Source organism: Leuciscus leuciscus, assembly GCF_965113295.1.
Source record: "Leuciscus leuciscus genome assembly, chromosome: 15".
Taxonomy (NCBI): domain Eukaryota; kingdom Metazoa; phylum Chordata; class Actinopteri; order Cypriniformes; family Leuciscidae; genus Leuciscus; species Leuciscus leuciscus.
In genome coordinates, this window is record NC_138739.1 from 18,504,158 (window position 1) to 18,530,159 (window position 26,002).

Consider the following 26,002-nt stretch of genomic DNA (forward strand, 5'->3'; position numbering starts at 1 on the left):
CAGAGTACATCCAGAGTTTTATACTAAATTCATTTAAAAGCATAACCTTATAAATTAGATATTTTAAAATTAAAAGACTGTTTAAATCAAATCTTTAAAGTTTTATTAAAATCATATCTTCTATTTATCTTCTTAGAAGACTTATGTATTTTTTTTTTTTTTTTTTACTAAACAGCGTCTGTTCAAAAACTTTAGATTTAAAATAAAAGCAAAAATTATGCTTAGATCTTATTTATACAAAAATATTTCAAACAGTATTTTTGTCCATACAACATGAAACATGTTGTCAAAGTTTGTCACAATGTTTTTGTTGTTGTTGTTATGTTGTTTTTAAGAAATCCGAGGACTCCACGTTGCTCTTATTTAGACTAAGTTTGTATCATTTGGAAAATCACCACACAATTTCAGAAACGCGATGTGTGATAAGTAAAGTTTGTCTTGAGCGAATATTTAATTTTACTCATCTTAATTCAAAGCATGATCTTACTGGTAGCTATGATCTATTACACGTATAAGATAATTTTTACTTGTATCTCCCGAACTATCCTTAATCAGTGTGGAAACACACAAGGTGAAACCCTTTACTGAGAATATACTATCGGTTATCTACTCAAAATATATGTAGAAGTTTAAATCCGGTGTTTAAAATCTGTCTGGTGGCCGCATGAACAGACTTTGGGTAGAGCTATAGCAGGAAGCATGCCCTTTGACCTCCTCAATTGTGGAGGGTTTTTTTTGTTTGTTTTTTGTTTTTTGTTAAAGACCCTACTACAAGTTAGTTCTCCCAAAAGAATTTCTCCCATCTAGCGGTGAAATTGTATTCTGCATTTAAACAAATAGTGCTCTCTAGCGCCTCGCTTTTTGCAACTGCGTGTTGCAACTGCGGTAGCCGTTATGTGTCAAGAATCTATGACAACATGTCTTCCAATAGCACTTCATCGAGTTTAATTGTACATGTTCTACTGTTATGCTGCCTATATAATGATTTACACAAGCAAGCAATGAAAAAAAGCTTGTAATTCAGACCGTAACTTTGACTCACCCGTCGAGAAGAAAGCAGACAACTTCCCTTTCAAAGTCTTTCTCCTTCATTAGCTCTTTCCACCTGGGAGAAGCTATCCCGATATTTATATACATCCCGATAAATTACATTTTTGCTTTTTGGCCACGAGGATTCCTTCTCCTGTGGCTCGGCATAAGTATGATCCAGCATTATATTGTACCGTGCAGTGCCTCCCATATGGTCTAGCGGTTAGGATTCCTGGTTTTCATCCAGGCTGCCCGGGTTCAACTCCCGGTATGGAAAGTCAATTTTTTTTACATTGTCAACAAAATTCAAGTTATTCAATAATATTTTTTTGTAATTTATAGGCTTAGAGGCCTACACGAACTGCAGAAACAAGCAGAAGATATGTAAAAACTCATAAATGCTGTTTCAGTACTGAAACATTTTCACAAATACAATTATATAGAATTCAGAAAATTTCACTATGGAATATTTACTTTATCATAATTTCAATTTTAGTACATCATCATTTAAACTTTTCATCTCATAATTATGACGCATAGTCAATTTTAATTTAAACTTTTTGTTATAATTATTACTAAATTCAGAATTACAATTTTTGTCAGTTTTAATGTAACACTATTTTGATGGTCCTTTTGAATGTGCTGATGACTATACTAGTGTTGATGATGAAACGTGTTGAGTTAGGCTAGCGCTTTTTGTCCCACTCTGGTATTATAGTGTTTCAAGATGGCGGAACGACACGGAAGCCTCCTTGGACTTACCCGCCCCATGTAAATAAAGATAAGAAATGTTTCGCTTACGAGGATAAGTCAGATCATTGGCAGAGGTCCTTTTACACCCATGAGGACATATTTTATGAATACAGACAATGATTTTAGCTAATAAAATAAAAATTTTCAACGAGCGAATCTACACATGAGAGGCCTTCAGAAGTCATAACTTCAGGGGTCAACGGCTTAGGCCCATTGGTTTAGGTATTTGTAAAAATCAAATACTGTATTACACTTTTCAAAGTTACAATAAAAAGACCTGTTGTGTTCTGACACAAGGCCATTAACTTGTTTTTATAAATGTATTTTGCTTATTTCTACAAATATCAACCTGAAAAAAGAAAAAAAAAAAAAGAAAAAAAAAAGAAAGTGTTTTAAAATACAACTAAACCATGATAATGTTTAGTTTAGATGTTGATGACTAAGCTTCTGGCATATAGTGCGACCACGCAACACGAAATCTAATATTGGTGTAATCTTTGCGAGGTCTCACTCACGACGCACAACTTTGTAAATAAAATAAAATAAAATAAAATATTATGGAAGTCATTGTACTGTAATTTAACCATATTTTATTGATTATATTATATTATGGCTTCATGTTGATTTAAAGTTTTTAATTGTTATTAACTAATACCTTTATCTTTTAACATCCGGCACAAAATGAAAGAGATGTATTATAAAAAAAAAAAAAAAAAAAGGAATGTTCACAATCACTATGTGTCAAAAACAGTTTGTGTGTAAATAGTTGTGCAAAGTTCCACACCCTATGGACTAACTTTAAAAAACAAAACAAAAATACACATAAATAAATATATATAACATACACAAATAATTTCTTAACTAAGCAACTGTTTCTTAAATTATCAGACACTCACCGCACCGATGTTAACATCACCATATATTGTGTTTTCTACTATGATTGTAGTAACTATTGTCCCACCATTCTTCTGGGCAATTGTTAAGTTAAGCTGATTAGGGTTCTGAATTAATGGCTGTCCGAATGATGTAGAAATATTATGCTGGCGTCGTTGTGGAAGGTTGTTAGGCTGTTGAACGTCACCATCTGTTAAAAAATGAGCAATTAAATACACAACCAAAACCATGTAAACATTATAGTAAAGCTAATTGAAGATTGAGAAACATATTGACTACTAACAAAGTAAATTATACATCACGTTTGATATTCTTTTTTCAGATTTTTTTCACTATGGACTTGATCCTTTTTAATGCTGTTTTCTCACCATATTTATTCTGTAGTTCCTCTACTGTGTCTTCCAACTTCCCTGTTGTTCTTCTCCAGCTGTGCTAACCAAAGACAAACAGTTAGAAGAATAAAATGTATGTACAATAGCAAAAATAAAGTTGGTCATTAGTTGTTAGGGTTAGATACACCTGTAGACACATTCATACACCCGTTCGCCTGGTTTCATTTAGCATACACCAGAGTTCAAACATTCACTTTTTCAAAGGCCGAAAGATTGCGCGGTCAAAATTTCTCTTTTTAACATAAGAGTTAAAAAAAGGTATATGAGTCACGACGCATTGCATTATGCACCTGACCTGCCGGCTGATGAAGTATTTATTACATCAAGAAAAATGGATGAATACATTTATTAGATTTATTTAATAATATTACCAGTTCCATATTATCTTTATAAAAAAATAAGACAATAAATGATTTTATTTTTTAAATTTGACTGCATTCTTTACTTTTTGATTTATGAATTATAACAGACTGATGGGAAAAACATTATTTTGCTGTTACTTAAAAAAAAAAAATTATTATTCAACTATTTCTTTCTTTTTGTTTGTTTTTATTAGTTGTAATTTTATATAAACATTTAACTTTTAAAATAAAGGTTTTACAACAACATCACCATCTTCTGTTATATTTGGGCCTCCATGCTCATCTACTGTACAGTATATGATATTGGTGAAGGGGGCCCGCATGAATATATTTTTTAGGGGGCCCCCCGAATTCTCTAGCTACGGCCCTGTTCACATCGCATCGTAAGCGCATAATATCACCTGCTCAAGTACTTCTTGACGAGTTTCTTCTGTATTAAACAGCGAATCTTCTCAGTCAGATCGTCGCAAGATCTCAGGAATCCTCTCACACTGCTCGTGTTCACGCGCTCCATCGCTAACGATTCAAACTTCCATAAAGCGCGCCAAAACAGCAGCGCGGAGATGTGACGTCACGTGTAAAAAGCACATCTTTGCATTTCTTCTGAAACAACAATTTTTAACATTACTAGCGCAACACTTATCGTATTGCCGGGTGTGATTGTAATGTTTTGTATGGCTTTATACTTTTGTAATGTTTTCTTTACACTCTCCCCGGATATCTGTTTCCTACAGTTAGCTGTAATGTTAGTGAACTCTAGGTCTTCTCTTTGTTCATATACGACAGTATTCGCATGAATTGGCTTGATTTGATAAAATTATGTTTTAAACCATCATCTTCACTTGAGACATTTACATTATATTATATACCGTCCTATATACCGTTATACCGTCCTAGTTTTTAAATAGCGCTAAAATGTATATTTTAACCCTTTATGCGGATATGCCGCACAAGGTTCTCTGTTCTCTGGTTCTATGTTTTTAAAAATAAACACAAGGATGCCTCTTTCTATACGGGACCCTCAAAATCTGTGCATACAACAAAACACGTGTAGATGTACGATGATTTATCAGAAAATTACTTTTGTTTGAAGAAAAACTTAAATCAGCTGGTGCTTGATAACTATTGAAGTTATATTGAAGTTATGAATTCGGTAATGATGCGATATTTATCACGTTTTAATTTTAACTCAATACTCAAAACATCTTGTTGGTCAAATTAACTTAAAGCCTGCGCAAAATTATTCTTAAAGCACATTAACTTAAAGCATGCGCATCCTAGCTATACTTTCTAAAAGTTTGTTACAGAACTTATGGTGAACAATTCACCCATATGTTTTAAACGTGTAATGTTTAATCAGATTTTGTTACTGGATTGAGTGAAAATAATAAACTTCTCCTTTGTTTTTATTATTTATTAAGTTAAATCTAAAAACTGATGTTACTTGGATGATAAATATCTTCGTTTTATGATAGGAAAGTACGGACAGCGCCTTTGACCAAGCCTCTACATATGGGGCACTTGCTCAGAGAAGGCGCACATTCTTTGCACACAACTAGGTGACCACAGGGGATGAAGACAATGTTCACTTCCTTATCCATGCAAACTTTGCATGTGCGCTCCTCTTGAAGTCTTCTTAACTGTTCCTCCATAGACAAGTCTGAAAGATCTTGACTCGGGGATGCTGCTTCATTTGTCTGGGCCGTCAGGCCACACTCAAATTCCATCTCTAAAGCAGACTTCACCACAGGATTGTTCTCTTGTTCTCTCACAAATTCTCTTGAGTCGCTGTCTCCATTAGTCAATAGCTGTTCAAATAGTCTTGGAAATCTTGCTTGAATCTGATGAACAAACTCTTGCCCCTTTTCTTGCAAGAGGTATTCACATCTTGGTAACCACTTAGCATGTTCTACCCATGGATCATCACCAGACTCCCAACATCTGAGTCCACCATCGCAACAAAAGCACTTCACCTTTCTTCACACTGTTGCATTGCCGATCCATTGAAAAGGCTAGATAAAGGTACATTATCTGCACGGTCACCTCGAACGAAGCGGCAGTTGGGGTAATGCCTCTGGTGCTCTGATACTGCCCGATCTCCCGGTTCCCAGTTGCTAAGCTGGCCTCCACAACTGAAGCAAGCCACTCTGTCGCCCTGACCAAGGTAGTAGAAACCACTTTTGGCAAGCTCGGCTGGAGTTACTGTAGCAAGAGTCCAATTCTGAAAGGTGTCAAGGCGTTCCTGTTCCCGACGCATGCCAGGATTGTGACAAACCAGAGGTCGCTGGTGAGACATATCCTCAACTCCACGGGAGGAAATGGGGCTGGAGGGGGCCAGGTTGCTGAATGCCATGTTTAAGTAAACTCCTCCGTTTGGCCTGAAACGAATGCCGTGGTGGTCGATGTTACGGCTGTCGCAGGGGCGGAAAGCTGTAGGATGGCTACGTTGCAATGCAGGGAAAAGGCAGAGTGAGAGGACGACAGGAGGTTTGCGGTGGGTAAACTCTGGATGAAGACATAAAAATGTGACCACTCAAGCCCTTCTCTCTGCTGGACATCCCATGACTAGTGTCTAGTCGTCCATGACAGAACACATAACCTTATAAAAAAAATTGAATGAACTCCTGAACAGATAGAAGGTCGACGTAGGGGGTATGAGCTCCTATGATGCAGGAACCGATGCTAAGAACAAAATCGAATTTTGTTCAACAACACAAAATGTCCTTTTTTCTGTTCTGTACACAGCGGGCAAATTAGTTGCATCATTTGAAAAATCACCACACAATTTCAGGTATTCACATCTTGGAAATGGTTGATACCTCGGGAATACAGTAATTAAAATGCAGAAAACAAATATTTAAATATTTAATCTTTTAAATCATGTAGAATTTTTAATTATTCTAAATATAATAATACTATTTTTATGAACTCAGACAATACCACAATAGTCATTTTTGTATTTTTTATTTTTATTTCAACATTATACTTTAGACATGATAGACTGGCATTACGTACATAAAGTAAAACAATAATGACATTTACAGATGATCTAACCAGAATAGAAAATCTCTGCAGGCTATCATGTCTTGCTCTAGGATGTAGTTGACCAGACTTTCAACTATTTCACCAACGTCAGTTTTTGCATTTTTTGACACCAGTGACACACAGAGATCTGTTACAAAAGTACATATACAGAGAATTTCGTCAATTTCGAATTCGTCGCAACATGAACGCAACACGTCCAGAACTTTTCTGAGGATTACGCCGTTCGGCTCTTTGCCGTTAAAAAACACGGGCGTTACATCAGGCCATGACTTTGTCAGGCCTCTTACGACATCCATTTCATTTTTGAGATTTGTCACACGTTTGGTATCCTGTGCACAATCGTTTTTCATATCACACGCAGCATCGATGATCCTGTGCATCAAGCCAACCATCTGGCCTCTAAAATGATCTTTAAACATAGAGTCTAGCGTAGCTCTTAAAGGACACTCTTTGCCCGTGGCGCACTCACAAGCCGGATGATACCTGTGTCCAGCATCGTCAGAACTCAACGGGGCACCGCTCTCCATCAGGTTTTGCGTCGCCATTTTTTCAACTTTTCAAATTTTTTCAAATTTTCCTGGAATGTTCCTGGAATCTCCTGAGTCCTTGCAGCACAATTATCCAAGCCTTGTGTTTTTGGGTCGGAAGTTTGCGTCAGGTTCAGGCAAACAGGACTTTCAACTTTTGTTGCAGTAGCACAGCAGTCCTCGGCTAGTAGAGCTAGAGTAGAGCTAGAGCGTGCGATGTCCTGAAATATTTATCAGGACAACAGCTCAGCCCACCCTGTTGTGTAGAATGTACGGGGGGTACAGGAAAGCCATAAATAACTAGTTCCTGCATAACCAACAAGTCCTACATGTCGCCAGAGAGAAGTTTATTATTTTCACTCAATCCAGTGACAAAATCTGATTAAACATTACACGTTTAAAACATATGGGTGAATTGTTCACCATAAGTTCTGTAACAAACTTTTAGAAAGTATAGCTAGGATGCGCATGCTTTAAGTTAATGTGCTTTAAGAATAATTTTGCGCAGGCTTTAAGTTAATTTGACCAACAAGATGTTTTGAGTATTGAGTTAAAATTAAAACGTGATAAATATCGCATCATTACCGAATTCATAACTTCAATATAACTTCAATAGTTATCAAGCACCAGCTGATTTAAGTTTTTCTTCAAACAAAAGTAATTTTCTGATAAATCATCGTACATCTACACGTGTTTTGTTGTATGCACAGATTTTGAGGGTCCCGTATAGAAAGAGGCATCCTTGTCTTTATTTTTAAAAACATAGAACCAGAGAACAGAGAACCTTGTGCGGCATATCCGCATAAAGGGTTAAAATATACATTTTAGCGCTATTTAAAAACTAGGACGGTATAACGGTATATAGGACGGTATATAATATAATGTAAATGTCTCAAGTGAAGATGATGGTTTAAAACATAATTTTATCAAATCAAGCCAATTCATGCGAATACTGTCGTATATGAACAAAGAGAAGACCTAGAGTTCACTAACATTACAGCTAACTGTAGGAAACAGATATCCGGGGAGAGTGTAAAGAAAACATTACAAAAGTATAAAGCCATACAAAACATTACAATCACACCCGGCAATACGATAAGTGTTGCGCTAGTAATGTTAAAAATTGTTGTTTCAGAAGAAATGCAAAGATGTGCTTTTTACACGTGACGTCACATCTCCGCGCTGCTGTTTTGGCGCGCTTTATGGAAGTTTGAATCGTTAGCGATGGAGCGCGTGAACACGAGCAGTGTGAGAGGATTCCTGAGATCTTGCGACGATCTGACTGAGAAGATTCGCTGTTTAATACAGAAGAAACTCGTCAAGAAGTACTTGAGCAGGTGATATTATGCGCTTACGATGCGATGTGAACAGGGCCGTAGCTAGAGAATTCGGGGGGCCCCCTAAAAAATATATTCATGCGGGCCCCCTTCACCAATATCATATACTGTACAGTAGATGAGCATGGAGGCCCAAATATAACAGAAGATGGTGATGTTGTTGTAAAACCTTTATTTTAAAAGTTAAATGTTTATATAAAATTACAACTAATAAAAACAAACAAAAAGAAAGAAATAGTTGAATAATAATTTTTTTTTTTTAAGTAACAGCAAAATAATGTTTTTCCCATCAGTCTGTTATAATTCATAAATCAAAAAGTAAAGAATGCAGTCAAATTTAAAAAATAAAATCATTTATTGTCTTATTTTTTTATAAAGATAATATGGAACTGGTAATATTATTAAATAAATCTAATAAATGTATTCATCCATTTTTCTTGATGTAATAAATACTTCATCAGCCGGCAGGTCAGGTGCATAATGCAATGCGTCGTGACTCATATACCTTTTTTTAACTCTTATGTTAAAAAGAGAAATTTTGACCGCGCAATCTTTCGGCCTTTGAAAAAGTGAATGTTTGAACTCTGGTGTATGCTAAATGAAACCAGGCGAACGGGTGTATGAATGTGTCTACAGGTGTATCTAACCCTAACAACTAATGACCAACTTTATTTTTGCTATTGTACATACATTTTATTCTTCTAACTGTTTGTCTTTGGTTAGCACAGCTGGAGAAGAACAACAGGGAAGTTGGAAGACACAGTAGAGGAACTACAGAATAAATATGGTGAGAAAACAGCATTAAAAAGGATCAAGTCCATAGTGAAAAAAATCTGAAAAAAGAATATCAAACGTGATGTATAATTTACTTTGTTAGTAGTCAATATGTTTCTCAATCTTCAATTAGCTTTACTATAATGTTTACATGGTTTTGGTTGTGTATTTAATTGCTCATTTTTTAACAGATGGTGACGTTCAACAGCCTAACAACCTTCCACAACGACGCCAGCATAATATTTCTACATCATTCGGACAGCCATTAATTCAGAACCCTAATCAGCTTAACTTAACAATTGCCCAGAAGAATGGTGGGACAATAGTTACTACAATCATAGTAGAAAACACAATATATGGTGATGTTAACATCGGTGCGGTGAGTGTCTGATAATTTAAGAAACAGTTGCTTAGTTAAGAAATTATTTGTGTATGTTATATATATTTATTTATGTGTATTTTTGTTTTGTTTTTTAAAGTTAGTCCATAGGGTGTGGAACTTTGCACAACTATTTACACACAAACTGTTTTTGACACATAGTGATTGTGAACATTCCTTTTTTTTTTTTTTTTTTTATAATACATCTCTTTCATTTTGTGCCGGATGTTAAAAGATAAAGGTATTAGTTAATAACAATTAAAAACTTTAAATCAACATGAAGCCATAATATAATATAATCAATAAAATATGGTTAAATTACAGTACAATGACTTCCATAATATTTTATTTTATTTTATTTTATTTACAAAGTTGTGCGTCGTGAGTGAGACCTCGCAAAGATTACACCAATATTAGATTTCGTGTTGCGTGGTCGCACTATATGCCAGAAGCTTAGTCATCAACATCTAAACTAAACATTATCATGGTTTAGTTGTATTTTAAAACACTTTCTTTTTTTTTTCTTTTTTTTTTTTTCTTTTTTCAGGTTGATATTTGTAGAAATAAGCAAAATACATTTATAAAAACAAGTTAATGGCCTTGTGTCAGAACACAACAGGTCTTTTTATTGTAACTTTGAAAAGTGTAATACAGTATTTGATTTTTACAAATACCTAAACCAATGGGCCTAAGCCGTTGACCCCTGAAGTTATGACTTCTGAAGGCCTCTCATGTGTAGATTCGCTCGTTGAAAATTTTTATTTTATTAGCTAAAATCATTGTCTGTATTCATAAAATATGTCCTCATGGGTGTAAAAGGACCTCTGCCAATGATCTGACTTATCCTCGTAAGCGAAACATTTCTTATCTTTATTTACATGGGGCGGGTAAGTCCAAGGAGGCTTCCGTGTCGTTCCGCCATCTTGAAACACTATAATACCAGAGTGGGACAAAAAGCGCTAGCCTAACTCAACACGTTTCATCATCAACACTAGTATAGTCATCAGCACATTCAAAAGGACCATCAAAATAGTGTTACATTAAAACTGACAAAAATTGTAATTCTGAATTTAGTAATAATTATAACAAAAAGTTTAAATTAAAATTGACTATGTGTCATAATTATGAGATGAAAAGTTTAAATGATGATGTACTAAAATTGAAATTATGATAAAGTAAATATTCCATAGTGAAATTTTCTGAATTCTATATAATTGTATTTGTGAAAATGTTTCAGTACTGAAACAGCATTTATGAGTTTTTACATATCTTCTGCTTGTTTCTGCAGTTCGTGTAGGCCTCTAAGCCTATAAATTACAAAAAAATATTATTGAATAACTTGAATTTTGTTGACAATGTAAAAAAAATTGACTTTCCATACCGGGAGTTGAACCCGGGCAGCCTGGATGAAAACCAGGAATCCTAACCGCTAGACCATATGGGAGGCACTGCACGGTACAATATAATGCTGGATCATACTTATGCCGAGCCACAGGAGAAGGAATCCTCGTGGCCAAAAAGCAAAAATGTAATTTATCGGGATGTATATAAATATCGGGATAGCTTCTCCCAGGTGGAAAGAGCTAATGAAGGAGAAAGACTTTGAAAGGGAAGTTGTCTGCTTTCTTCTCGACGGGTGAGTCAAAGTTACGGTCTGAATTACAAGCTTTTTTTCATTGCTTGCTTGTGTAAATCATTATATAGGCAGCATAACAGTAGAACATGTACAATTAAACTCGATGAAGTGCTATTGGAAGACATGTTGTCATAGATTCTTGACACATAACGGCTACCGCAGTTGCAACACGCAGTTGCAAAAAGCGAGGCGCTAGAGAGCACTATTTGTTTAAATGCAGAATACAATTTCACCGCTAGATGGGAGAAATTCTTTTGGGAGAACTAACTTGTAGTAGGGTCTTTAACAAAAAACAAAAAACAAACAAAAAAAACCCTCCACAATTGAGGAGGTCAAAGGGCATGCTTCCTGCTATAGCTCTACCCAAAGTCTGTTCATGCGGCCACCAGACAGATTTTAAACACCGGATTTAAACTTCTACATATATTTTGAGTAGATAACCGATAGTATATTCTCAGTAAAGGGTTTCACCTTGTGTGTTTCCACACTGATTAAGGATAGTTCGGGAGATACAAGTAAAAATTATCTTATACGTGTAATAGATCATAGCTACCAGTAAGATCATGCTTTGAATTAAGATGAGTAAAATTAAATATTCGCTCAAGACAAACTTTACTTATCACACATCGCGTTTCTGAAATTGTGTGGTGATTTTCCAAATGATACAAACTTAGTCTAAATAAGAGCAACGTGGAGTCCTCGGATTTCTTAAAAACAACATAACAACAACAACAAAAACATTGTGACAAACTTTGACAACATGTTTCATGTTGTATGGACAAAAATACTGTTTGAAATATTTTTGTATAAATAAGATCTAAGCATAATTTTTGCTTTTATTTTAAATCTAAAGTTTTTGAACAGACGCTGTTTAGTAAAAAAAAAAAAAAAAAATACATAAGTCTTCTAAGAAGATAAATAGAAGATATGATTTTAATAAAACTTTAAAGATTTGATTTAAACAGTCTTTTAATTTTAAAATATCTAATTTATAAGGTTATGCTTTTAAATGAATTTAGTATAAAACTCTGGATGTACTCTGGAACGCAGACTAGATTTACTGTGACATTGTCCCCCCGAGGCTCATCTGGTCAACTATTTGCTTTTTGGATTGTTTTTTATCGTTGCATAAAGAACTACTTCGCCTCTCTGGAAATGTAAGGTGTTTTTATTTATATATTTATTTAGCTAAAACTTTGTTTACATTTTTTAAATACATTTTAGTAACATATGTTATTATTCATTGGTTATATATTTATTAATAATTTAATTTAAAATAGAGATTTTTTAGAACCGCCTGTGTGCGCACACAACACAGCTTAGAAATGATATTAAATTATTTATTTTATAGTTTTCTGCGATGGTCGTGTTTAGGTGTACGGGATAGAATATGCAATATTCTATGGATTCTATGGAAAGCCCCCAACATAAAAATTGAAACCCCCGCATGGACAAAAAATTATGATTGACTAAGTACAGTTTTTCAACCATCTAAAGTTTTTGAACAGACATTGTTTAATAACAATTATACTTTAAACCGTTAAACAAAATCATTACAGTAATCTTCTAAAAGATAAATAGAAGATGCGTATGTATTCAAACTTTAAAGATTTAATTTAAACAGTCTTTCATTTTAAAAGATCATATTTAAACTTTTACGATTATATTTTGAAATAAATTTAGTATGAACAAAACTTTGTCTCTGGAAATGCATTAGCAGACTAACATTACATACGCTCTGACATGATGCACAGAGGCCCCTCTGAGTCAGAGAACGATAGACGGAGCTGAGAGAGAGAGCGAGAGAGAGAGAGAGAGAGAGAGAGAGAGAGAGAGAGAGAGAGCGAGAGAGAGCGAGAGAGAGAGAGAGAGAGAGAGAGAGAGAGAGAGAGAGAGAGAGAGAGAACCACTCTGTGATTTTATATTATATTATAAGCAATTTATTTATATACTTTTAAAGAACAGAATGTTTTTCAACTTTAGTTAAATTAGCAATATAATTATTTTAATTTATAAAGAACGGAATGTTTTATGTAATATAATTTTTATTCTTTTGTTTATCTAAAACAATTGGATCAATAAGATATTTATTTTATAAGAATTTCATTATATACTTTTATAAAGAACTGAATGGTTTTCAACTTTAGTTAAATTACCAAGATAACCATTTTATTTTATACACTTATAAAGAACGGGATGTTTTATGTAATATGATTTTTATTGTTTTGTTTATCTAAAACTGAATTAAATGGTTTCAGTAGATTTTTAATAAGATATTATTGTATATTATTTGTGTGAAATATAAAACATGATTAGGGCAACTCTCTTTTTCTCACTTTCACTGTTACCTCAGGAATGTGGAGGGGATCATGTCAGAGGACGCGCGCGCAAACACAAACAAACACACACACACACACACACACACACACACACACACACACACACACACACACACACACACACACACACACACACACACACACACACACACATACACACACACACACACACACACACACACACACACACACACACACACACACACACTACTCTGGCTGGTGAGGCATTCAGGAAAAACAGTCTTTTTCTTCTCACTTTTCAGCAGGGGGACACAATGTGCTGGAATGCGGAGGAGATGCTGACACATATCCTAACAGCGCCTTCAAACTTTCTGTCATACCCACATGATCTAGGGTTAAAAAGGTTAAATGGCAAAAGCTTCTGTCAAAATCACATGATCTAGGGCTAAAAAGGTTAAATGGCAAAAGCTTCTGTCAAAATCACATGATCTAGGGCTAAAAAGGTTCAAATAGGGCAAAAGCTTCTGTCAAACCCACATGATCAAAGCAAGGTCAATAGGGCAAACCATAACAACATATGCCGGATAGACACCGGAAGGTCAACCTGTCAAAACACATGATCGAGGGATAGGAAGGGGCAATAGGTCAAAACTAACTGTCAAAACCACATGATCGATGGATAGGAAGGGTCAATAGGTCAATCCATAACAATAGGGACCGGAAGGGCAACCGGAAAGGTCAACCGGAAGGTCAATGACAACCGGAAGCCATCAATCATTTTGACACATGGTGTCTGGTATTACTACTTCGGCTGACTCGATTTCCTTATCATACATTCCCGTAGCGTCACAGTGCATTTCCAAGGGGGTAATCTTTCAGAAAAAACTGAAGATTCCCTGGGCGCTGCCATTGATTAGCGGACCCCCACCTGCTGTTAGCATTCCATTGACTCCCATTCATTTTGGCGTCACTTTTACAGCGAAAAACTTTACATCTGAGACGTTGAAAGACTCCATTTGTACATTATTTATTTCTAAAGAAACACAAAAATGTATAAAAGGCTCCATTACCTTGTATCTTATGTTATGGCCCCGTAGAAGCAGTTTTTGTAAAAATAGGCTAACGATTGCGTCATAACCTCTTTGCACATTGCGACTCTCTGTCGCACAGTAGATAAATTACTGTATGGACAGGAGGAGAAGTTTGCGGGCAATCGGGGGGACGTGGAGGCAAAATGACAAAATAATTAATCAGAATACTTAGCAAAAGTTTCTCCTGCTCCTAGCTCATGGACACCTCCTATTCACACTCTCTGTCTCTGCAAGTTTCGGAAGGGAATGATTCAGATTTCTCTTGGCACAGCTACTAGAAGATAGACGGGTTGCTCACGTCACATCTACGTCATCAAGCTCAGTTTGAGTCTGCGCAGTATGCTCGACCATCAGGAAGTGAGTGCTTCTAATTTGCTTCACTTTTCTCCGTTGAAGTCTATGGGGTCGCTGTGTCCATTTCTTTTACTGTCTATGTGCATTTCCCTGTTGAAGCCCAGCTTCCATTGACTTCAATGGGGCTGCTTTGAACAGTTTTTTTCAGTGCTTCGAAACTAGACGGTCATTGGATAAATGCTGCGATTATGTCCCACCCACGGATGCTCAGCGTCTCTGATGGTGAATGAGGAGTGGGCTGGCCTGGACTCCGGGCTTCTGCGTGATGATTGGTGGGTCTTTCGAAAGGCTGTATCTCCTTTTGATTGACCTCGATTTCATTCAATAAAAAGTTGCTGACGCTGAAGCTATTGGAGCTCAGTCCCATCGCGGATTTTTCAAGTAAAGTCGAAAGACAAACTGCTGCAACCTATTTCTTGGTATTTGCTTGTTGAAACTGCAAGCCAATTTTCATAATACATTTCACACAATTATACAGTACATTTATATCTTTATTATTATATTATTACTTATTTTTTTTAAATATTATTATTAGTAATAATTAAAAAATAATAATTAAAATAATACAAAATATTATTAGTAGTAGTACTATTATACTTTATTATATTATTATTTATACCTTTATTATATTATTACATTTATACAATTATACCTAACTCTGCTGGCCATTGAGAGGACACTGGTCAAGTCACTGGAAAAGACGCCTAGTTGGTACGACAGGGTCACAGAGCATTTTCTTGAAAAGGAACATAGAGCAGAATTTACATATAAATAAATGGACATTTTTTATGATGTAGGCCGAAAATGAGCTTCCCCTCTTTGAAAGACCAGCAGCCGCCACTGTGTATTACATACATCAATAGAAATAGAGTGCAATACACTGAACACTTTTTGATTTTAAATGCCATCCCACACGCCCATCACCACATAAAACCCCCTTCTCTCCCTCCACACTCCCTCTAAATCACATTATGCACAATCATAGACTATCTGTAACATATAAATAAATACAATTATTAGGCCTATTCCATTATCAATCATTAACTTCAGGACAATCCAAAACCATATGCTTGTATGTGCCTACCAAATCTCCCGGGCAGAAATTACAGTTGGAAGATGAGGAAAGCTTCATTAGATGACATTTATTAAGGGGTGAGACACATATGAATGAGTTTGAAGTGGATTAATTGATGGTTAGGGTTTTGTGAAACAAGTTTAAGATATCGTCAGATATCGTCATTGTTATATTCTATTTCCGTACCATATCTCTGAACCAGATGTCCAAAATTAGTAATTGATTATATGCCTTTTGTGTACATAGAAAAAGTATTTGAGTTCAGCTCATGAAAAATGGGGGCAAAAACAAAAGTGTTGCGTTTATAATTTTGTTCAGTGTAATATAATATATTAATTAACGTAATAATATATATTATTATAATGTGTGTGTATAAAAATGCATAATATTAAACAGAGTGATTTGTGTTGTAGGGAGATGGGTTTATCTGCTGCTGAGAAACAGTATAGGGCTGGGCGTGATGTTCTTGTTTGCAATAGAAACTATGGATTCAAAATTGTTGTTTGTTGTTTAAGTTTAAATAATTTCACTGTAATGTTTTAATCTTTAAAAAAAAAAACTGAACTCAGATTAATTGCTTGTTACTTACATTTGTTGAATAAAAAGAAAGTTATCATCTTAAAGTTTTCTCTTTTCCTTCTAATTATGTCCTGTCAATGGTGTTACTTCTGTCAATTGTGTTATGTGTGGTTTTTATGTCATAAATCTTTTAAATGTGAACTAAACCATCAGAAAAATAGATAGGGATATCTCTGGAGATAGACATCTTGGGTAAGGATGGTGAATAATACTAAATTCAGCATACTGTGGATTTATGTCGAAGAAAAGTTTCATCCTTCATGATAGCATCCCACAACGGCCATTATGAAGCCCTAAATTCATATTTACAAATCAGTTAGAGAGATAACTCTCAAAAACTCTGGTGAATAGACTCAAAAAAACTTCAAACAAATGTGTTATCAAACATGTGGTACTTCATTCATGTAACACAGTTGACAAAATAATGAATCAAATTTAAATTTTCATTAACATATTTAAAAAGTCATTAGAGCATAAGCTTGCCAAATAATTAATTTAGCACATTAAGGGCATATATTATTCAACCACCTAGTTTATTGATCAAAAAAGAATACTGATTTCCTGACTTTTTGGCTGACATGAAATGTACCCCTAATAGAATGACCCATAGGCTATATCAGCCCGTTCTCATACCCAAATCGTCACTTTTTCGTCACTTTCAACCATGCTTCAATATCCGACGCACAAAGCACCCTTTAGCGTCCATATGAGACGCATAACCCTACCACATACCTAAACCTATCCCATAACCGAAGCGTCACATATGGACGCTAAAGGGTGCTTTGTGCGTCGGATATTGACGAACTTTCGAAAGCGTCAGTTATATGACGCCTAAACCTACCCATAACCGAAGCGTCACATATGGACGCTAAAGGGTGCTTTGTGCGTCGGATATTGAAGCATGGTTGAAAGTGACGAAAAAGTGACGATTTGGGGTGAGAATGTGTTGGCTATACGTACGGCCCATAAAACCCGTACATCGGCGGCTCATTCGTTTTATTTTGATTTGCTCAATTGGCGACGCTGGGTTAGTGCCGGTGTAATGCATCGGTCAAAAAAAGTCAGCGTTAGTTTGACTGGCCCATGAAACCAATATTAATCAGCGGCCCATTGGTTCTTTTCTTGATTGACACTGGGCTGGCCCAATCACATCTTTAAACACCTCACCCTATGGGCTTTTAGTGAGCGTGCAGTGTCAATGTGTGTCTGTCAAAATAGTCTGAGAGATGGAGAAGAAACTACTTTCAAAACACTAGGCTATGTCATGAGTGTAGGAGCCCATTACCCAGTTACACTTTATTTCCACATCTGTATAGTTGACGATTACCTTACCGCAATTTACTAGAAATTTTATGTGACGCGTTTGTAAACCGGCCAAGGCAAAAATAAAGATTATGCAACATTTTTTAACATGAAGTTGCTCATTTGTTAAACTGCAAAAAGATCCCTTAAACTAAATGGGATCTGACTGGCATCAGACTATAACACTGATCTAAATAATACAAGAAATACTTTAAAAAAAAAATGTAGGACCAGATATGATGAATGAAGACCAGGAGTCAAGAGATGCATCAATTGAAGAACTTTTTTACTAAAGAATAGTTTGCAGTTTCATCAGCAGAAGTCAGCTTCAACACTCAAGGAGTTCATAGGCCACTCGGCCGTACACACTTAATACAGCAGCAATTATACTCTCACACAGGTCACTGAACTACATAATCATGTAGTTACATAATCAACATTTCCACATATGGGCTGTGAGTCAGAAGAATATCTCCATCAATTATCTGGAGGACAGATGGTCATTTTACCTCCCCTGTGTGACAGTAGCTCACCTCAGAACATCCTGACACACACACACACACACACACACACACACACACACACACACACACACACACACACACTGCCGTCCCTCCAATCCCGCTTTCTCATTTGAGAAAAAAAAAATGGCCGCCCCTCACTCACACTTGAACACTATCAGCTGCGTGTCAAAGGATATAAACTCTCTATCAAGATAATATATGTATATTTCATTTTATATTAACCAAGTGTTACTGTTGCTTTTATATAATTGGATAATCTTGAAAAATGTTGGAATTCAGTAATGTCAGACTCAAGGATTAACAAACTTAATGAAGGCAGCCGAACTACCTCAGCTAACAGCTAGCACCCATTTGGGACCCAAGTGAGCCCATATAATGAACATCTGAAAGGGCTTCAATTAGAGCCCACTGTGGACCCATCATGTGTCCCTATGGTCTAACATACATGACCCATGTGGAGCCAATGGACACATTTCTCTGGGCCCTATTTGAGTTTTCCTGCAGGGAACATGGGAATGTTGGCTGGGACGTTTATCTCATCAGTGTCAACACTACACATTAATTCTTTGTTTGTGTTGTTATTTTCATGTCTCATTTCATATATTGTTGTCCCTTTGAGTTCCAGACCACATCCTGTAGATGTTTGACAGTCTCTCAGCAGACACAAACTGACCCTTAATGTTGTTAACATGTATTAAGTGAGATTTTAAAGTTCAGACTTTCTGTTTATTCCCTACTAGTATTTAATTCATCACTTCTTCATGACATTCTGCATTCTTCTTTGATGTTGAATGAAAACATATTGATATAATTTTTTTTCCCCTTGGGGAATAACAGTGTTGTGCATTTTTATTATTTATTTGTTGTATGGTTCTGTCTTATCACTTAAAAACATCTGAAACTACATTTAGTATTTTTAACTACTGCATCAGTCAGAGTTTTTTTACTCAGACCTCAGATGTGCTTGTCTTGCAGATGAAGCTCATGAAGTGACTAAACCGACTGAACATGAACTGATACAGAAAAAGTGACGATTTGGGTATGAGAACGGGCTGTTTTTCGTCACTTTCAACCATGCTTCAATATCCGACGCACAAAGCACCCTTTAGCGTCCATATGTGACGCATAACCCTACCACATACCTAAACCTATCCCATAACCGAAGCGTCACATATGGACGCTAAAGGGTGCTTTGTGCGTCGGATATTGACGAACTTTCGAAAGCGTCAGTTATATGACGCCTAAACCTACCCATAACCGAAGCGTCACATATGGACGCTAAAGGGTGCTTTGTGCGTCGGATATTGAAGCATGGTTGAAAGTGACGAAAAAGTGACGATTTGGGGTGAGAATGTGTTGCGAAAAAGTGACGATTTGGGGTGAGAATGTGTTGGAGAACGGGCTGTACATCATGGGCTCGTTCTTCGTACGTTGCTTATTACATCCGAGATCAAATGACACATCCAAGATAATATCATCGTGCTAATCATGATCTGGCTAACTCGGTTCTTCGAACACACTTGCCGGATAGGATTAGTATCGCTGGATTGAGTTATCTGAGATAATTGCGCGTTCATGCGCTGGGTTAAAAGGGGATATGTATCGATAGTAGAAACATTGATCAGCAACGCTGCTATTGGCTGTTCAGCGTGGCCAAAGAGCGCGCACAGTTTTTCTCCGCAGCAGAGCAAGAACTAATAGTCGAAGTTTATTCGGAATTTTAATGTTTTAATGCAAAACGCCAGGGAACACCTCAAAGTCTGCAAAAGCCAGGAGAGCTGGCAAAAAGTAGCAGACAATTTAAATCCGTTAGAAGTGGCCATGTTAGATGTTTTTATCACTTATTAGCCTATATTTTTGTATTTTAATAATTGCATAATTACTTTGTTCATTGTAATGTCAGAGTCACCACACTAGAACATGGGAACAAACAAAAGTGAAGTACAAAAATATTCTACATAATGGTAATTTTTTTGTTATATTATAGTCTCTTTTATAAAAGACACTGTTAAATAAATGGTTGGCTGTTTATAAAAGCAACCAAGAAAAAGGCTGAGCAAAAAAAAAAAAAGAAGAAAAGATCTTAGTAGCCTACACTGTAAAATAATTTTTGCTGCATTAAATTAAGGCTGTATAGTCATTTCAACTGTTAAATCTTGAGTAATGATGAATTGCTTTGACTTGTGAAAGTGAAAACTAATAAACTTATATTAATGTAAAAATATTTTTCCAGAGTGTAGTTCATATAATGACATTGTGTTTTCCTCTTTTGTGCACTTTTACATAATACACCAACACTTGTATCTGTTCCCAAGAAAGTGGTGGCTGAAATATGTGCAGTAAGTGGACATTTTTTTTATAACTTTCCAAAGGAAAGAAAGTATAAGACTTTGTAATGTCCATTTGTTTCCATTTCACTGGACAGTGAATAAACCCTCTCAGATAACTGTCATATGGATGAACTAGCCTACCTGCAAGTGCATAAATAACTTTACTTAATTTATACTTGTATGCTTTATGGCTGCAATATAAGTTGCAGGATTCCACATCTAAAGGCCTACAGAAGAGTCTGCACAGACAGAGGAGACATAGGCCTACAGATGGGCAGTGGATAGACAACTTTTCCTTTTTATTTGTTGCATGAGGCATGTGTCTAATATCTCTTGTTGCAGGCACTTGACCACTGGCTTTTCTTTACAAAGAACAATTGAAATAAAACTCAAGGAACTAAGTATATTGGTCTTTTATTAAACTTTTCATTATATTATAATGAAAAGGTTTTTTTTGTTGTTGTTTTTTTGGCAATGTTGTGTAATATGGCACATGCAGCAATGTCACAGGCCCTGTCAGGTGTGCAAACCTCAGACTTATCAGACACTGAAATCTTCCCTTTAGTTAGCCAAAGTTCATTTCATTGTGTGCCCTTGTCCTGGCTAGAGCTGCATTGTAACTGGTTTGGGTCAGGGAATGGGGTCATAAAACACCTGTCTGCAGGAACATGTCATAATCACCTATGAAGAAATGTAGTTCTGTTAGGATCAGCATAAGTGTATGTAATACAGTGAGCTTGATATTTAATTGTGGAACTTTTCTTACCACTTTCAAATAATGTGCATAAATGTGAATCTCTGAAAATTCTTAAGTCATGCACAGATCCTGGCCATTTTGCTTTCACATTTGTGATATGGAAGATTTGAGTCAACTGACTTTTTTTATTTGATATAATATTATTAATCTGGAATATTAAGACTCCCAATAGTAACTGGGCTGCACATTTACATTGTGAACCCCCTTTCTGTTCACATAATCCCCTTCATTGAGGCCTTGATGGCAGTCTATGGAAGCCTAGTCTATGGTACCAATCACGTTAGTGAAGCCTGAGTGACATACTGTAATCGGCATGGTCATGATTGCATGATCTTCATAAAAAATGATAGCCAAAAAAAAAAAAAAAAAAAAAAAATGCTTTAAAAAAACTGCTTTACAACATTGGGTCTTAAAAACCTAAAACTGTTTTTTAAACCTAAAAGCGCCAGGTAAACTCCGAATGACACGACAGACAGCACTTTCCATCAAGTTCTCTGCTCCAATAGTGTAAAGGAAAGAGCCACTCGCAAATAATCATAGGGCAATGCAAACAGTTTGTGCTGTAGTTAAAGCCCGACTCCGACAAGTCGAAAATAATGTGCGTTTCCAACAAATTAATAATGTAAACGACAATCTCACGAGTCACGAGAAAAAAATTTCAATCTCAGAAAGTGCACTATCGCGCTGCGCTGGACTTCCCGTATCAGCTCCGCTTATGAAGCCGGGATCTAATCCTGTTTACATGAAATAAGCCTGCTCCCGAGCAGGTTCAAGTTTGCGCACCTGTTGCTATGACAGCAAGTCCAGGATGAGCGTCGAAGAACCAAACAATCCAAGATCATGCCAAATCGTCAACAATCAAATCCAGCTAACTGAGTTAGCGACGTACGAAGAACGGGCCCCATGTTGCTTATAATCCCAGTGGAATGTATGAGGTCCCAGTTTAGGCAACCCTGTATCACATGAAATACGTTCTGAGGAAACTATTTTGCAAATCGCAATTACGTTACATGCCAACATATAAGCAGTGCTATTACGTTGGTCCTTAACCTAATATAAGCAGTGCTATTACGTTGGTCCTTAACCTAATATAAGCAGTGCTATTACGTTGGTCCTTAACCTAATATAGCCAATCTATTGCAGTGCTATATTACGTTTGTCCTGAACATAATAAATCCAAAGCAGGTTTCGTAGCATCTAATGCTGTTCATTTTGTTTTAATTATTTACTCCCTTTTTTCTCATTGGGCTACAAAATATTATCTATGCCAGGGCGAGTCAAATGGCGGCACCCAGATAATTTTTATCTGGCCCTTAAACTTGTTTTTGATGATTAAAACCCCTCGCAATCTGATATCAAAGTCCCCGCAAATGTTTAGCGCGTTCAGCGGTGATTTTAACAACGCACGCGATCATTCAGCGGTGAGTTTAACAACCGAGTCTCACGGCAGTTCGTGATATGGTCACGTAATTTAATCTATTGATTCGTGCCACGGACACGTTTATTTCGTTATTTATTTTTTATTTTTTTAAACTAATGTATTTTCAATGGGAAGCGTCTTTCGTGATAACAGCATGATTCTTTGCAGCAGAGAAGCTGTTTAATCAACATTTATTCACGAGATCTTATGTATTTTTATGCATTTTTTTAATGTTATTATTTCGATCTTATTGCCGGGGAAGCTGGATTGCTTTGCTGTTTATTGATATTTTTAAAATTATATTTTATCAGTAGGAAATCGCGCTGAAGAAGTCTCGTTCCGAACACATCGCGATATTTGGCATCAGTTCACGTGTGTCAGATGTTGGTAAGTAAATAAATACCTAAATACGCTGTCCTATAATGTGTGATATCATGTCTTTTCTGTTTGTCGATATTAATCTGCCATTATATCTGCCATCTCCACGGAGACTTTGCGTTTCATTGCTTTCTAATTCAAAACAGGGTGATTAACACTGCCTGTCACGTGACGTGCTATAGGCCTAGATATTCATATCAGATTAAAAATAGTACAATTATTTCCAAAGTTGTATTTGTAGTAGAAGCACAGTAAAAACAACACTTACCATGCTTTTACCACAGTAACATTAGTTTTACTGTGATAAGTGTAGTAAAAAGACAGTAATCACAAAACTTACCATGCTTTTACAGTACCACACTATTTGTAGTTTTAATGTGGTACTTATTGTAAATGCACAGTAACCACAACACTTACCATGCTTTTACCACAGTAACCATAGTTTTACTGTGATTGGTTTAGTAAAGGACAGTAATCACAAAACTTACCATGCTTTTACCTCAGTATTGATTGATAGTTTTAAAGTGATATTTGTTGTAAATGCATATTAACCACAACACTTGCCATGTTTGTAAGGCTTTATAATGTAACATCCAATATTTGTAAGGTATATCAGTACTTTTTCCTTTAAATAATCCTATATATTATACATAATGATATTTTCTTTTCTCTTTTTTCAGCTGAAAAGACCAAAAGGGCCTTTCGGACTCAGTCAGCCCATTATTGTTGGAGGAGAAGTAAACGGAGGAGACGGACAGCTTCAAAGGCAAATATTCGCAATGGTATGTGTGTGTTGGTTTTAACCCTAAATCAAACATTTTATCAAGCATTTGTTGTTTCTTAAAACTTTTCTCACAAAACCCATAGCCCAATCAGTACAAACAGAGACTGAAAGTCTTGATATTTCACAAGATTTAACAAGTTGTCAAATTCGTATGATACTCGTACATATTTGTATACTCGTACACAATCCTGCAGCTTTTACTCCTTGTGCTGTCATTGGCTACTGCCTCAATTCCTGTACATATTTATCGCGATATTTGTAAATCAGTTGCGCCCCTTCTTGGAAAGTTGTCGGATGTCACACACACTGTCAGAAAGTTTATATTAATTGTAAATTGGACCCTGTCTGTTTATGTTCCAGTAATACATGATGTCTCTCCACACCTCATAACCTACCTCTGTTTGCAAGAGTGGAAAAGCTTATCTGACTTGTCACATGACATTAGATACTCGATTTTTTGTCATAATCAGATCAGTTACACTGCTGATAACTGTCCCGTTTGCATGTAAATCATTTTCATGATTATTGCTTGCTATTAAAGACATACTTTTATTCATAGAAATGCCCACATATCAGTGAACTTAACATTTAATTATGCAACACTCTTTACAGAAAACATATCCCACAGTTATGGATAAACTCACAACATCATCATCAAGTCCTGTGCTGGGCACATTGGGCAACAAGTGTCCTCCAACGTATTCGATCCGTGGCCAAGTTCTTCACATCTTCCCATGGGACACTGACATTCTTCAGGTCTTCGTGAAACATGTCTCCATGTCTTCCTTGGACTTCCCTGTCTCCTGCATCCTCCTGGTGGTGTCCACTTCCTAACTGTCTTTGGGTGTTGTTGTTTGGGCATGCGTAGGATGTGTCCAGCGAGGTGCACCCTTTGCTCTGTCTCAGTTTCTGAAAGTCTTCATGTGGAGTCCCACTCCTCCTCAGGATCTCTTTGATATATGCAGAACCAATATTGAAAATAGTGATTTATCTTTTTCCATATTGTTTAAGCGTTTTGTTTTCTCTTTTCAGCTTCATAAACTGTACTTGATGTCTGCCTAATGCCTTTTTCAAAAAAGTGTCAGTGCTCATCAGGTGTTTTGCTAAAGGACATATTCATTGCATAGTTACAATAAAAGTGACCAATAATCACAAGGATATAGAATGAAAGTTGAGAATGTAAAATGTTGTGCTTATGTTTTTACCTATTTGTTCTTTAAAGCGAAGAAACAAATGTATGTTCACATAACAAACTTGAACCTCATCTCTTGGTTTGTAAATATATAACTTCATCATAGCAATTTTTTAACGTTAATGTATGTGTCACTATAATAGATTGCTCCTGTATCTGGATATTTAATTAACTGATTTTTATACTGTTGTGCTGTAGTTTTGGCGCTACATTTGTCTTTAAACAGTTTGACATTAAATATTGGAATAAGCTTTCAAAATGGTGTCCATTCATTGTGCTTTTGTTACATTTATTTGAATATAATTGATATACCTTTAATATACTATACATACACTGTAAATGTTAGAAGCACTTTAGTACATGTAATTCTTTTTAATTAAAATACTGCAAAACTACCCTGCTGTAGGCCATTGCTTAGAAAAAAAGTTTCTCTTTCAAATGTATTTATGCATCAGTCTATGCAAATTTGTGTCATTGATCATGTGAACTCGTTTTTGGATGGTAACCACACAAAGGAGTCTTTTGCTTTTTAAATATTGAGATTCATGATATAATTAGAAGGAATGCATGTTAACAGCCTAACAAATCCTATTTCAGGAACAGATCCTGCATCCGTACCATAAATCGGCATTAAGTGTGACGCATGCATGTAAGCTCGCATAGCTCAGCTCGCTGACAATCGTATTCGTTTAACCCATATAAAACGGCGCTTCATGTTACAAAGTATGTTTTGGTGTTATTATTACGTTAGTTATACATTAAGCTAACTATAAAGTGTCTCTATGTTG

The 26,002-nt window shown here is 35.9% G+C and overlaps 1 protein-coding gene and 1 long non-coding RNA gene across 2 annotated transcripts in view; both read left to right on the forward strand.

Annotated features, from left to right (window-relative positions):
* Positions 1 to 26,002, forward strand: part of LOC309475595 (uncharacterized protein) — a 374,444-nt gene that overhangs the window by 229,541 nt on the left and 118,901 nt on the right. The window lies entirely within an intron of this gene.
* Positions 23,101 to 25,550, forward strand: LOC309475749. Its single transcript, XR_014197833.1, has 3 exons — positions 23,101 to 23,247; positions 23,919 to 24,020; positions 24,635 to 25,550. It is a non-coding gene; the product is annotated as an uncharacterized lncRNA (long non-coding RNA).